The sequence below is a fragment of the Pleurodeles waltl genome, chromosome 12 (assembly GCF_031143425.1).
Source record: "Pleurodeles waltl isolate 20211129_DDA chromosome 12, aPleWal1.hap1.20221129, whole genome shotgun sequence".
NCBI classification, from domain to species: domain Eukaryota; kingdom Metazoa; phylum Chordata; class Amphibia; order Caudata; family Salamandridae; genus Pleurodeles; species Pleurodeles waltl.
The window spans coordinates 694,129,071-694,145,008 of record NC_090451.1 but is presented as its reverse complement, the minus strand read 5'-3'; positions in this window follow the sequence as shown (position 1 = coordinate 694,145,008).

Here is a 15,938-nt window from a genome sequence, read left to right as displayed (position 1 = left end):
AGGAGACTTTGGGGGATAACTGTGCAGAACACCTTTCCGTCCCAACAGGGAGTGTCAGGACAGAAGGCCAGCATTCCCCTTTGACAGAAGTATGGCGCTGTCCAGTGCTCAGACCAGGCCTCAAGGTTGCTGACTGTCGGTGGTGAGTTTAGCCTGCTTCTACTTAAGACAGTCGCCTTAAAGTACAAGATGCCATTTTGCCAAAGGGTTAAGGTCTACTCTTCTCCAGGAGAAGACAGTCTGCTAAGGATATCCCTATTCCCAAATATCACTTGATAATATTCAAAGTCATCTGCCGAGGAGGACCCTTTTAGGTAGGTCTTCAACCCAGGACACCGCCCATCATGATATGTAGCACAAGACTCCTAAGAGGCTTCTTCCTTTATCAGGCTCACCACATGATCTCTTTCAGAGCATTTAAGTGCAGGCAGACTTCAGCCAAACAAATACATCGGCAAGAACACACTGACTCGATTCAATGTTCACTAGCACCCAAGTCATGCAGTCTCTCAGTATGCCCTCCCGTTACTAAAGGTAAAAAACAAATATTCCATCCTCTTTAAAGTGTTTGGCCACTTCCACCCAAGATAACCAATGAGCCCATGCACACAGAGCATTCACGCTCCTGTTGACTTTTTGGTACTCGTACATGTTCATATGTTGTGATGCACCCACATCCATATTGAAATTGTTTTTCTCATAACAAAAAACCATTTTAAGATGGCTGCCAATGTGCACTCGTGCCTCGTGACACATGAGAAGTGATTCTGTTTTTTTAACAAATGCCAATGAAAACAAGCATTGGCAAAGGGGGCTCACCATATAATGGTGAGCCCTATTGATATTGGTAATACTTGTTTAGTCCAGTTTCTCATGTTCAACCAAAAGGGGGGTTCTGTATTACAGTAAGGGGTTAAATTTTAAAACCATCCCGTCTTCTGGTTTGGATGCCTCTCTCTCCTACTTCAAACTGGAAGGGGAAGGCTGGAGTCCTCCTCTCCCTCTGACAGGAAAGAACCCTTCCCCTCCAAGGAACTGTCCACAACAATGGCTCTGGTCGCTGCTTGCAGGAGCAGCGAAAGGCGGTGGTGGAAGCTGCTAAGATTAAATGGGAGAGGGATGTTGGGGAGGCTATACTGAGGCTATGTGGAGAAGCTGTTGCGCTCATATGAGAGCCCTGTCGCCAAATTATAGGCTGCGGCTCATACATTTTAAAATTCTGCACCGTTTATATTATACTCCCCGCAGCCTGTGTGATATGGGGCTTCGAGAGGATGCACGTTGCGAGCGATGTTATGCACCGGATGCGGACTTCTTACATCTGGCGTGGCACTGTGGAGAGGTGCGCTCCTTTTGGGGAGAGGTGATGCATGTGATAGCTAGTGTAACTGGATTGGATTTGCCATTTTCTCCAGTGTTAGTGCTGCTTGGGTGCCTGGACGGGGTCCCGTCGGAGTGGAGGCGTCTGGTGGGCATGCTGCTCTTGCTGGCGAAGAGAAGAGTGGCGATGTGCTGGGGGAGGGGCTGGGTCCCGATGAGATCTGATTGGCTGCGGGATGCTGCGTTTTGCCGGGAGCAGCTGTCAATTTATTGGGAACTGGCTCCTGCGTGCTCCCTCCCTCAAGACATTTGGGCACCTTTTTGCGCCTTCCTGGAGTCCCAGGGTTGACTTGGGAAGACTTGGAGAATGTACATGGACGCACCCCTGGTTGTTTGCCTTGAATGAAGTTCCTTGTTGTGCAATATGTGAGGTATGACGGATGATCCTGCCATTGAGTCTGACCTGCCACCTTTATTTTTACTTTGTTATGTTTATTATGGAGTTGTGCCTGGAGAGCTCTTGCATTCAGCTTATGTCTAGGGGTGTGCTTCACGTTGTAACTCTACTTGATATAATGGGAGACCACTCGGACTCGTGGCCTTAGATATGAGGGGCGCTTTGAATTAAAGGGTTTGCTCTTAGCTCCTCTTGTGATATCATGTGCACACTGAAAGGATTCCCCGGTTGTGTCCTCGGCTTCCAGGCCTTTGTTGTTGTTATATTGTAAAATTGAATAAATAAATAAATATATATTTTAAACAATGGCTGTGGTCCACCTATTCCCCCTGTGAGGTACAAGCCTTGCAGAAACAGCTGCACACATAAAGCACGATGTGCCTGGGTTTATAGCATTCCCTTTTCTCCATTTCACAAAAAAAGACAACGCAATGAACGAACGGTAGCAGACACACACACGCACACTTTCTTACATTGCCCATCATGGTCCAGTGCACAGTCTGTGCAAACACACCACACTCCATCCTACACTGAACATCACGCTCCAGTGCATAGTTTGTGGAATCACACCGCACCTTAGCTTACATTGCACATCATGGTCCAGTGCACAGTTTGTGTAGGCACACCGCACCCCTTACATCTTACACTGCACATCGAACTCCAGTTTAGAGCTTAAGCATAGTTAACCTCAACTTACAGTACACGTTGGGTTTGGTTGCACATTTATGTAAAGACACCACACCCCACATCTTACCCAAACAGTCACCCAAACCCACTTGTACAGCACCCATCTCCCTCTGAGATGCTGTGCTCCCTTCACAAAAGGTATATGAGAATCTTGACGCAGCTTGCCAAATTATTTGTTTCGAACATTTGAGTGAAAATCATGACTTTTGCGACAATTTATGCCACATATGTCGTTGTTTACCTATAAAGAAGTTCTCAGCGGAAGATAAACTTAAGAGAAAACATGCATTCTTTTCTTCCCTAATTTCATCATGCTTATATAAGTAACAGAAAATGGAAGCTTGAGTAAGAAAATTCTGCAGACACTTTCTCGAATTAAACTATAACAACAGATGTACAAGCAATGGGAATCCCACTGTGTGACTCGGTTTAGGTTGCCTGGATTGTATTAGTATGTAAATTAACTCATTACGTGGAGAAGAAAGACATCACCAGCCTTTTCAACACACTGACAAAAAATCAATCCTTGATGTCAAATCACAACCTCAAGCAAGCTAAGTCTAGCCAAAACAGAATTTCTTCTGATATCTCTGAAGAAAGCCACTCCGTCTGTTTAAGATTGGCTTGCTATCTTGCCTGCCTTGGAGAGCTGCCCAACCATTGTTCAGAATACCAAGTCATTCGGTTTCACTCTCGACAACCATCTCAACTTCCGGTGCCAATTCCCAAAAATCAAGCAGGGCATGCGCGGCTTAAGCGGCAGTGCGTATTGTTAGGCACAATATTTTTCAAACCAATGTTTTTTAAGACCTTCTAAACAGGCGAGAGAGAGAGTGTGTGTGGGTGCGCGTGTGTGTGTATATGTAAAAATCCCCGGTGAAATCCGACAGACTCCTCACCGTAGCGTAGGCCAGAAGAACCACGCGGGCACGGTGCTACAGAAGGTAACGCAACGTTTATTCTGCACACTGTTGTCATTAACCCCCGCCCATTCCTGTCCTCTGCATTATGGTCTCCCCTGTGATGTGTTACCCCAGGCCGACAGCACAGGGGATAACTACAGGCGGTTTGGATATTCCCCCTCGTGGGCGTTCGAGAAATGGTGCCGTTCACTAATGACGACACTACATCCCTCCCCCCACTAAAAGAAAACAAATAACATAATGAGAGAACATCATTTACACACTTAGGGGGTTATTCTAACTTTGGAGGAGTGTTAATCCGTCCCAAAAGTGACGGTAAAGTGACGGATATACCACCAGCCGTATTACGAGTTCCATAGGATATAATGGACTCGTAATACGGCTGGTGGTAAATCCGTCACTTTTCCGTCACTTTTGGGACGGATTAACACCTCCTCCAAAGTTAGAATAACCCCCTTAAACTTTTAACGTAACTAGGCACCACAGGTAAGGGTAGAACGGTTCATGGCATTACGAAGTCAGCGTACCACCTGGAGGGGTCAGGGTCTGACTGCAAATCGTATGGTCCATCCCTTGTGATCCCGGGTGAGATCCTGGCTCCCGTGAGGCCCCCTGCCAGCTTTTACATGGCCGTGCAACCGCCATGTAAAATGGGGAAGAGGGGAGTCGTAAACCCCAGGGTGACGCTGCATGCAGCGCTACCCTGGCAGATTAGGACCGCCAGTTCCTCAAGTAGAGGGAAACTGGCGGTGCTGGCGGTCCGACCATGGCTGAACCGCCACTGGATACAGATGCTTCCTGGACGGCCGAAGAATCTGTCGGGGTTGAGACTCCTGGGACCAGGCACTGGTGGCCGCTCTGGGAGAGACTTGCTGGGGGGTGATCATCCCATAGGTCATCGCCTAGTAGGGGCTCACTGGGCTCCTTCGGGCGGACATAGTTTGGTAGTCTCTTAAACAAAGATACATTCCGCATGACAACAACACCACCTTTAACTGCTCTCACCATGGTGTCTTTCACTGCAACAATTGTCCAGGGGTCTTTCTCGAAAGGTAGATGGCAGTCTTTCACCAGCACACGGTCGCTGACTTGGATCACACTTTGCTTGGCTCTCCTCCTCTTCTTCGAAGCGTAGTCATTGGTGCGTGCTCGCCGGGCTTTTGAGCAGTTTACAGGACTGGGATGGGCAGCTTACACAGGATGTTGGGGTATTGAGTCTAGCACAGTTCGTCCAAAACACAGTTGGCTCAGAGCCACCCCTGTCTTCGCATGGGGGGTAACTTGGTACTGCCACAGGAAGCTGTAGCTACTTTTTCCTTCACTCGGGTTTCTGCCAGCGCTATCCGAACGGTCTTTGAGAGCATCCTAACAAAATGCTATACTTCTCTGTTGGCTTGGGGCCACCGGGGTGTTATGCGACGATGTTTGATTTTCTGAGCTTGCAGAAACTCATCCCACTCATGGCTATTAAATGGGGGCCCGTTGTCAGTGGGAACCTCTCCAAACAGGCCATGTGGGGCCATTATTTTCTCCTTGTTTGGGATAATGTCGACTGCTGCGGTTGAATTGACAATCTCAACTTCTGGGTAGCGGGAGTAGTTATCCACAATTATCAGCATATAGGAACCATCAGGGAGACTCCCAAAATCCACACTGGCACGTTGCCATGGAGCTGTGGGACCATCCTCAGAGACGAGGGGTGCTGGTGGATCAGGATGTCCGCTTGCCTGGAAGAGTGTGCAGCTTCTCACAACTTCCTCTACTTCCTGATCAAGGCCTGGGAATCACACCTTGCTCCAGAGTCTGCTCTTTTATTTCACAATCCCCTGGTGCGTTCCATGGGCGAGTGCAATGGCCCGAGATGTGAGGCTTGCAGGAATGACAAGGCAGGGGCCTCTCAGCAGGTAGCCATTTTCACTGACAGAAAATTCTTGTCCGGCATGGTAGAAGGCTATGAGGGTGGACCTCGTTTCTTGGGTGTGAAAAACTGCCGGATGTTGTAGTGGTCGCCAATAGCCCGACCGAATGGCCTCGATAGCCAGCAGTAGGCAGTCATCCAGGGAGGTTGCCTCTATTACTTCTGGAAGGGGTATGGGGAGTGGCCTCGCTCGGTCAACTATAAGTTTAACATATTCCTTGGTGTCTTGTGTTTCTCTGGTCTCTTGGGGCGTGGCTGTGCGCATGTGTCTAGACAAGAAGTCAGCTGGATTGAACATCCGTGGTTGATCCTCGACAGCAAAATCGAACTCCTGCAGTGGGAGAAACCACTTTTCTATCTGCAGGGGCGGCTTGGAGGACGACACCTTAAAAAGCGGGAGGAGCGGTTTGTGGTCCGTGAGGACAGTGAAGGGCCTCCCATACAGGTACAGGTAGAAGTGCCTGCAGCCCCAGTGGATGACTATGCCCACTCTTTCAATTTGGGAGTATCGCTGCTTGGGGGGTGTCAAAGTTGTGCTTGCATAGACCACGGTCGCCCACTCACCACTGTCCTGCCTTTGGGCAAGCACAACACCAAGTCCGATGGGGCTGGCATCAACGCCTAACTGGGACTCCAGCTGTGGGTCGAAGTATACAAGCGTGGTGTTGGCAAAGAGGGCTTTGGTGTTATGGAACGCTCACTCTTGATCGTCTCCTCATTCCCAGGGTCTACTGCCTTTGGTCAAATCTCTCAACGGGCCAGTGATGTCTGACAAGTTGCTCATGAACCACCTACAGTAGCTGATCATGACTAGGAAAGTTCGCACCCTCGAAACTGAGGTTGGGACTGGGGCCTCCTGAATGTCTTTCACCTTGTAGGGTGAGGGCCGAATCCTTTCTCAGAGAATGTGTAGCCGAAGAAACTGATGTCCCCCCTCAGGAACTCGCATTTGTCTCAATGGAGTGTCAGCCCACACTCCTTCAGCCTGGCGAAGACCATTCGTAGGTGAGTGAGGCGGTCATTCAAAGGCAGGGCGTGCACTAGGATGTCATCACTGACATTTAACACTCTGGGTATACCTTCCATGACACCTTGGATGGTGTGTTGAAAGACCTCCGCCACACTGGAAATACCAAAGTTCAAAAGAGTGAACCTCTAGAGACTGGTATGAGTCAAGAAAGTGGTGATTGGCTGGGAGTCCGGGTGCAACAGAATCTGGTGATAGCTGGATCTGAGGTCCATTTTCGAAAACCACTTTGAACCAGTCAACTCACCAATTATATTGTCAATGGTCAGGGTCAGAGGCCTCTCCCGTTTGGCTTTATTTGGCACCCCCATTTCTACGCAAATGCTCACTGCATGCGGTTGCTTCGGCTTCTTGGCGACAACTATCGGGGACACCCTCGGGTTGGCCAGGACACTTTCTCGATGACCCCAGCTTCTTCTAGGATCTGCAACTCCTTTTGCACTGTCGGGCAAAGGTGGAAAGCAATCCTTCAGTGTCTCAGTGCGACTGGTGTGACCGACTTATCTATGTGTAACCAGAGCGGGGGACCCCGCAGGCCCCCTATACCTTCGAAGAGGACAGTGAATTCTTGAACTAGGTTCTGCAGGTCATTGGCATGGATGCTGAAAGCAAATTGGACAAGGCTTAAGCTTTGTGCAGTCTGGGAGCCTAGCAGGAATCCCGACCCATCTTGTGATACATATATATATTGATGGTTGTGCTGGTGGACTTATGGGAGAAGCTCATTGTGAAAACGCCAGTCATCTGTAGTGTCTTGTTATTTCCAAAAGCGTACACTTGTACCTTGGTTGGCTGAAGGCTGGGTGGTTCTGGCAGGTGTACCCTTCAGCAGCCTTGAGGTTAATTGAGGCACCAGTGTCAATCAGAGCTCATATGTGGTGTCCTTTCACTATCACTCGGCATGTCGGTAGCTTCTGTTATCGGGCGCAGGCAGAGCTCACAGCCTTTACCACATGGACAATTTCTTGGTCATCATCCATGTCGCTATCGGAAGATGAGGTGGGGGGAGAGGCAATGGCTTTCACTGGCTTTTTGGAACCGGGTGGCGCTGTTTCGGGCGTCGAACGGCATACCTTGGAGAAGTGGTTTAGCTTTCCGCAAGCGCTGCATGATTTCCCTTCCGCAGAGCATTCACCCGGAGGGGGTAGTGGGCCCCCACACCATCCACAGGCACAGTTCTTTGTTTTCGGTCTGGGCTGTTCCAACTTGGGTTTGGTGAAATCCTTGAAAACAGGGTCAACTGGTTCGGGCTTGATCACTGGGTTTGGTGCCTGGTCCATGTGCACCGCCCGGGCCTTGGACAGTTCTTTCGAGCGCCCTAGCATAGGGATATCCTTCATGCTCATGTTGGGTTCCTGGAGGATGTGCTTGCGCAGCTTGGAGAATGCACACCCCTGAATGAACTGGGCCATTATTTCATCTTCTCTGCCGGCCGCAGGCAGGTGCTAGCGAGCTCTCTTAACCGGGTGTGAAAGACATCAACGGACTCGTCTGTCGGGCTTGTCATAGTAGGAACCTTTTATAGTCGGGATTGGTGTAGGGCTCGAAATGTGCTGTGGTGGCGTTTTTTTGCATTGTGTACATGCTAGGCGTCACTTCTCTGACCGTTTTGGTGATCTTATGGATGTCTACACCACCCAGGTGTAGGAGTAACAGGCGTTTTCTTTCATCGGCTGCCCAAATGGCTTCGAAAAAGGTCTCAAGGCGTTCAACCCATGCCTTTCAGCGGGAAGCTTGCGTGGGGAGGGCTCCTGTTACCACGAAGGTCTCTATAGCGGGAATGCTGGCCATTTTGGATGGGTATGAGATGGCGGCAGACCAGGTGCTACATAGTCAGGGGGTATTGTAATGTCTTGTTGCCGGAGCTCCTTAGAACAGCCTGTGCAAAACATTGTTTTGTTTGTTTATTCCCCTTTTGGCTCCACCACCATAAACATTTCCTTTATTTGAGTCCTTGCACTTTCATTTTATATTTACTACTTCTCCTCTTGGATGAGGTGAATCTGTAGAAGGGAACAGCAGGGCAGACTTCACTCACGTCCTGCAGCAGCTGGCTTTCCCCTCTCTCCACAGGTCTTCCTTTCCAGGTATCCATCGCTGGTTTCTTGCAGTCTTGTCTGGGTGTCTTCTTTTCTTATTTTCCTTCCCTTTTGGTGGTTTGGGGGGAATCCCAGTGATTTACTCCTGCTTTCCTGGTCGCTGGGGGTACTGTGTTACTTACCTCTGTGGTTTCCTAGTACTTCCAGCTCCCCTCTACACATTCCACTTACCTACATGGGGGTCCTGCATTCGCAGTCCATTTTTTTAGTATATGGTTTGGGCTCTCCCTAGGGTCACTATTGTCTATTTGCCTTTGCACTGTTTTCCACTGCTTTCCATTACTAGTTCTGATTACTAGTGTACATATTTAGTGTGTTTACTTACCTCCTAAGGGAGTATTGCCTTTTTAGTAATTTTGGTATTGTGTCACTAAAATAAAGTGCCTTTATTTTTGTAACACAGTGTGATTTATTCCATGTGTTTAGGTGCTGTGTGATTACAAGTGGTATTGCATGAGCTTTGCGTGTCTCCTAGACCTTGGGCCTGGTATAAGGTGCAAGCACCATAGGTACCCACCACACACCAGGCCTGCTTCCTACAACTGGCCCAGGGAAAAAAGACTTTAGGCAAATGATTTCAGGGTAAAGGTGGTTTAGACACATCTTGATTCAGTTTTGAGTTTCCTCAAGCAGAGATACTTTGGCTGTGCTCTAAGGTAAGGGCCCAGGCGGTTCCACTGAGATCCAGAGGACATCTTTCAGGGGTGGGCTGTCGTGGTTCAGCCTCCAGAGGTTCAGACATGCCCTGACAGCCTGGACAAGACAAGACATCTTGAAATCATTGCGATGAGTGGTTTACGCAACTGAGAGAATTTTCTGGGCACATAGACTCCCTTAACCACAGCATCCTTTTGAGGGGTACACGAATAGCCTAAGTTGAACTGTACTACACCCAGGACGAATGGAATTATGTGTTTCTGCAGCTGCAGCGTTTTTCGCCTCGTTATAAATTTGCCACATCATCCATCATCTGCTGCATAGTCCACCAATTTCAGCAAAAAAATTGTATCAAACTCAAATGGATTAAAAGTTACGAAAAATATGGCAACGGGTGTTCCTGTGCACGGGAAAGCACTTCATAAAGGTTGAATGGTCCTCTTTCAGTTGCTTATTGCTGGATTCGGTTGTTAAATTGATGCTAATAGGGTCAATTCTTTCCCAGACAGGGTTCTCATGTGTAAAAATGATAAAATAATGGAGTAATGCTATCATAAAAAGTGCTGCATTTTGCTGCATAATGTGCCTTTTCTTGCCACATAATTTAGTCAACACTACTGAATAATTTGGTCCTCCTCTGAGACATTAATTCCAGTAGCCCTGACCCGAACTTCTCTTTCAGGGATTTTGCTGAGGTATGATGGTTTAGTTAGTGTTGCAGGACGTGCCATAGGTTTTTAATCCACTGCAATATAAATGTGTGTTTTAATTGGCACAATACCAACCGAGAGACAAGTTAAGCACATTGAGCTCTCAATTCCTGGAGAGGAGAAACATTGCTTCAAGCAGATGGCAGAGCAGGGTAGACTGGATGCTTTGATCTTTGAATTTAACCTAGTTATCACCTCCACTACCACAGTTTTGAAGGTGGTGCACGATGACTGAACTTGCGCTGGTTGCAGAGGTGGGCAAGGCAACGACTGGGGCTTGATTAGAGATGAGTCACTAATATGTGTTAGCTTTATTTGAAAAAAAACAAAAAGTCCTAACACTGGTGTGGGACAGCACATGAGCACATAAATTGTGTTTTTTTGGTCATTTCCTAATAGAGGATGAAAATGTATTTTGTTTAGTTTGTTGGGGTTGAATGCTTTTGGCAAGATCCTGGCAGTGGTGGGCAGTGCAGACCTCTTGTCTCATCATCTTTGGACCACGGAACTAGGTTGTTGTGCTCCTGCCCTCTTTAAAGTTGATGATAATCTGACACTGGCATGTCCATCACCCTGCACATCGCAGATGCACCAAGTACTCAAGATTCTTTCTCTACTCATCTTTGATGCCTGGTGCTCATCTGTAGCGCCTCCAACAAGTTCTCGCCTTTAAATGGAAATAGTTAAACTGGAAATAGTCAAGTCATTGATCCTCTGTTTACAATGCTTGCAAAATAAAGCTGCCGGACTAGTTTTATCTGCTCCTGGATATTTAAGGGCTTCTTTTCTTATCCACCAGCTAGTCTAGCTCCCAATGCATTCTAGTTTAAGTCATCTTGCCTGGATCCACACTGTATCTAGGGCACCTCCCTGGACTTCTTTACTCATCAAACGTATCCTTCTGCCTGATTCAAACTCTCTGCCCATCATTTTATCATCTGCTAGAAGTACCCCAATTCAATAAATCCATGCTTAGTCACCACTTTTTTTTATGTTTGGCCCCTATCAGCCTGTATCTCATTTCCTCTGGATATCAGAAATATCAGTTCTTGTATCTGAGAAAGGGGGGAGAGAGAGAGAAACACTATGGGGGTTATTACAACTTTGGAGGAGGTGTTAATCCGTCCCAAATGTGACGGATATACCACCAGCCGTATTACGAGTTCCATAGGATATAATGGACTCGTAATACGGCTGGTGGTATATCCGTCACTTTACCGAGAAAATGGAGGGGTCCCAAAACACATTTTTCCCTATTCATTTTTCCAAAGGACATTTAGACATGCCGGCAGCCCAAACCGGTGAATGGAATTACACCAAATGTGGCAGGAAGCTAGATCCTTATGCACAGTTCACGCGTTTTGTAGTTTGGTGCACACCCGTTTGATAGTTTCTGAGATATTAGAGTTTAAAAAATATTGATATATAGGGACGCGGATCCTCTGTGGATCTGGACCCAGGGATCCAGGTCCGGATTCGCAGAGCTGGTGGAAAAGCAAGGCCCTGATTGGTTGATCGCAACCTGACAGAAAGGTTGCAGCTGCCATTTTGTTTGTTGCATCGACTCAGGGGTGGGAAAAGGAGAGTGCAAAAACACATAAGGGGTAGGGATACAGGTATCCTGACCCCATAGGCCAGATAGAGGGGTCCCTTCGTGGGCAACAAATTGCTCAAAATTGTTTTGGTCTGATCTGTGGATCTGCAATCCAAGGGTAGAACCGCCATTACAGAGATAAATTGAAAAGAAAAAACACCCACTGCATTCAACCTCATGCTGGATCTTGGGATTGGGTGGATGCAGGAGGGTTGCTAAAAAGAAACATAGAAATTCCCTGAAAAAAACAAAGGTTCTGAATTTACTCACACAACACCACAGAAATACAGCAGTTCTAGTTATGGTTATCTCGAGTAACTATAAGGTAACTATAACTTGAGCCTGCGTCATGCACAGCTAAGTACTCCACATTTTACATCATTGATGACAACTTCAATGGGAACATTGATATTATCACTGTAACATTTGCAATAAAATATTGATGAAAAAAATGTGCATGGCGTGGGTGCAAGTTATAGTTACCTTATAGGTACTTGAGTTAACCATAACTTTAACTGCTGAATTTCTATGGTTTTGGGCAAGGAAATTAAAAACGAAACTATAATGTCCCTGTAACCTTTGTTTTTTTCAGTGAATACATATATATATATATATATATATATATATATACATATATATATATATATATATATATATATAGAGAGAGAGAGAGAGAGACAGAGCGCAAGAGAGAGAGACAGAGTGTGAGTGTGTATCTGTGTGTCTCAAACGTAGAAGCAACACTGCCCATCCATGGCACATTGTATGTGTGAGAGTATACTGGTGACAGATGTAAATAGGTAACAAAACAGATTTTGTGTTGAATGCGGTACAATTAAAATAGAGAAGCGAAAAAATGAATGAATAGTCCATCAGAGGGCACAGTTTGGATGGTATACTTTGTTTATACATCAAATGAAGATGTAGTGAAGGGATATGTTTAGACAATGTCTCACTTAAAAATGCTCCTAGAGGAATTATTTAGGGCTGCTCTTGACACTTGACTAGAGTTAACTGGTCACCTTTTTAGCGGTTGGTTGCTGTCTGCAAGCAGTTAGAGGTTTGAAATGTTTTCTCTGATAGTGTAAACATGCCCAGTTGATGGACTGGGGAAAGGTATTTTGTTGGCAGAAGGAAACAAATGCCTTAAAAACATTAATGCAATTGCAGCCGGGTGTAAACCATAATCCCTTTATTGCCAACAGAATGTACTGTTTTGCCATTCGCACATATTATCTACTGGTAAAAACAAAGTATCAAGAGAGCTCTTAGATTTTAAAAGAATCCTAAAGATGGAGCATGTCTTGTCAAGATATATAAATTCCTCAAGTGAGATCTGCACATAATAAACACTAAAGGAGGAACAGTGCTCAATGGAGTTGGTTCTTAATGGAAAAGGCGTTTCTAGAGACTGGTCGAACAGGTAGAAAACTAGGCAAGCAGTACATGGATGTGCAGCATAAATGGAGCACACCTTTGTGACAAGAATTGCATGTGTGCAGCCTTGGTCTGTGCTCAGTACAACACTATTTTAAATAATCTTAAAACAGCTAGGCAATAATGCTACATTTTGCATAACATCAATTGTTTTTAAATGCATAATATGCTCAAACCTGAAAGCCCTTCCTCACCCTGCTCAAGTAGGTAAAGCAAACCATTCAGAATCTCCTATGCCAGGATCAAGATTTCAGCTCACTCAGCTTTCCTCTTGAAAGTGTCTTGTCATGTCCATAGGTATGCTGATGGAGTTCCTTTTGTCAAGGCACAGCAGATACCTAAACTGATTACATTATTTCTATCTGTATCAACAGACTCCCTAACCCCTGCATAGTAGTCTTTTTAACCTCTTGCCATTACAAAGGTACTAATGCTGGTCTTGAGGGGTGGGCACAATACCCTACAACCCCCAGGAGTTTTAAGTGGGTTGTAGCGCTTGGGGGGCAGGGATGGCCTGATAGGCCAGTTTGTGGGTGGCGGGAAGGGGGGTTTACTTATAGGAGTCACAGTGATCGTTATAGGGCACCATTTTGTGGTACGCACCGGCTGCTAGGAACAATGCTGAAGTGGTAACATTATAATGTGGAGCGGCAAACTTTGCAACGTCTGTACAGTGGTTACATTGAGGTAGCACTGGTAGCAGTTATCGTACCGAAGTACTGTGTGGCAATGTCTGGGGACGAGAGAGTTTGTCAGGCAGTGGAGGTCTTAAGGGAGGCAGGTTGAAGTGACCTCTTGGTGGAGGGGGCCTTGACAGGTGGGAGATCGACTCGATATCAGCAGGAGGGGTTGCAGCAGCCATCATGGCCTGCCAATTCCAAAGGCACAAGCTGCCTTGAGGATCGAAGGCAGCAGTCAAAAAGCCATGCGGGGCTGCCGTGGGCCCTTACGCAGGCCATTGTCTCCCGCCATGCGGCAGCACGGGCCCGGGTCAGGCCAGAGGTGCAGCACTGGTCGGTGCTATCGCAGCTAAGGCCGTAAGGTCAGGGCACGTGTTGCTGCGCAGGGCCTCACGTGACCAGGGCTAAGGGGAAGCTGGAGTCCCAGAGATGTGGTGCGCCCCCACCAGGCTTGTGAGGCCCCTTACCTGGTGCAGAGTCACAGGCGGAGCAGCAGGAGGGGGCACCCTCATCCAAGGCTAACCCCATGGAATCTGATGTGCTTTCCCCAGTGCGGCCGACGAATGCTGTGACACTGCGAGGCTGGCTGGGGAGGCAGACTACACGTGGCGGGAGGGTATTGCCAGTGGTGCGGGTGGCCCACTTGATCTTTCCAGCCCCAACCGAGTACACAGGGAATCTATGGTGCTGGTGGGGCTTAGCCAATTTTCTCAGGGGCAGAGGAGTGTTTGCCAGGTTGGGGGAGAGAGGAGTGTGATTGGGGAGTGGAGGCTGGATCCTGGGCCCTCCTCGGGAGGTCGGGGGTTGTGTTGCCACACACCATGGCTGGTGTTGCAGCAGGAATGCCAGACAGTGGGACATCACACGAGGGAGTACCCATGGCTGGTGTTGCAGCAGGGATTCCAGACAGTGGAGCATCACACGAGGGAGCAGAAGGGAGTGGGGGCAGGCACATGGGTACCTCCTTGGGCATTTACTTATCAGCTAGATTGTAGAGGCTCCTAAAACAGGACGAGCGGGTCCAGTTTAGGGGCAGGTGCTTCGGGGGGTTTACAGGGCCAGGACTTCAGGTCACCAGGCCCTCAATGGTAGTGTGGATGGAAGGGGAAGATTTGGGAAATGGGCGCCAAGGGAGATGGGTGTGGTGCTATGCCCCAGCGGAGGGGTCCCTCAGGGCAAGTCTGGGTCAGATTTTAGGCAGCCAGGTGTCACTCCTAGGTCCAACACCCACTTCTGGGCCACAGCCAAGAGAGTATTGTGCGGCTTTGCTACCTCAGTCCGAAGGTTGAGCGCGTGTCAGTGCAGCAGGCTCTGGAATTACGGTGGACCAACAGACCACAGTGGGGAGAAGACAGTGGGGAGATGTGAAGGTGGAACCATACCTGTGCCACAGCGGACGGCTTTTGTGCGGGCCTCAACCCTGAGGCCAGGTAAGGACATGCATTGGGAACTAAAGGGAGAAAAGGGTGTGGAAATGGGGGTGCAAGTGATGGGGAGGAAATTTCAGATGATGGGGACTAAGGGGTGCGCTTGTGAAACGATAAGTATGTGCAGGAACAAGGTACAGGTACGGAGGCCGAGAAAGGGGAGGTGAAAGGGAGTGATGGGGAAAGAGAGGTCATGCAAACAGGGCAGAAAGGGGTTAGCCAGGATCAGGCAGAGTGGACCAATAAGGAGAGTAAAGATATTAGGCACCAAAAGCTTCCCTTCCTGGTAATTACGGGGCCACTAGGGGCATATTTAATGATGTCCATGAGGGAGCGTATATGGAAAGGAGAGTATGTTGAGATTTTTAAGTTGCTTCCTATGGAGATCAGGGCAAAAGAGGGCTCGAAGGAGGAAATGTACGTGCTTTCCCACAGGCCTAAAATCCTATTGAATATCAAGAACTGGACAGCTGTATTTCTGATATATGCAAGTGTCTATTGCAAGAAGTACCCGGAAAGGTGTGACGTGTTGTTCAAATACTTAGATGTGGTTCAGAAGTCCCAGGTCACTTTTGGGGGCATAGCTTGGGTGTGCTTTGATGAAGAATTCACAGCGCATCTGGCAGAGGATGCAAATGTAATCGGGCCAACTGGACAATGAGTTGTTTTTACAGACCATGACACCTGAAGGCCAGCCCCATCGACGTTTATGGCGAGTGGCTAGCCAGTCATTTACAAGCCCTTTCAAAGCCGCCAGGGTGGGGCCAGCTAGAAGAGGACAGGTGGGAACGGCTGGGGCATGTTGGTCATATAGCAGGGGACAATGCTGGCGCAACTTTTGTAAGTACAAACATGAATGCTCAAAATTTGGGGAAAAACACATGCTTACACAATGTGGACTGCAGAATGGCAGTTTTGCCCTGCCAGGTGGGAAAGAGGCTTGGCATTGCAAATGGTGGAAGAGGGATAGGGTATCACCAGGCTCTGAGAAAGGGCTTGTAC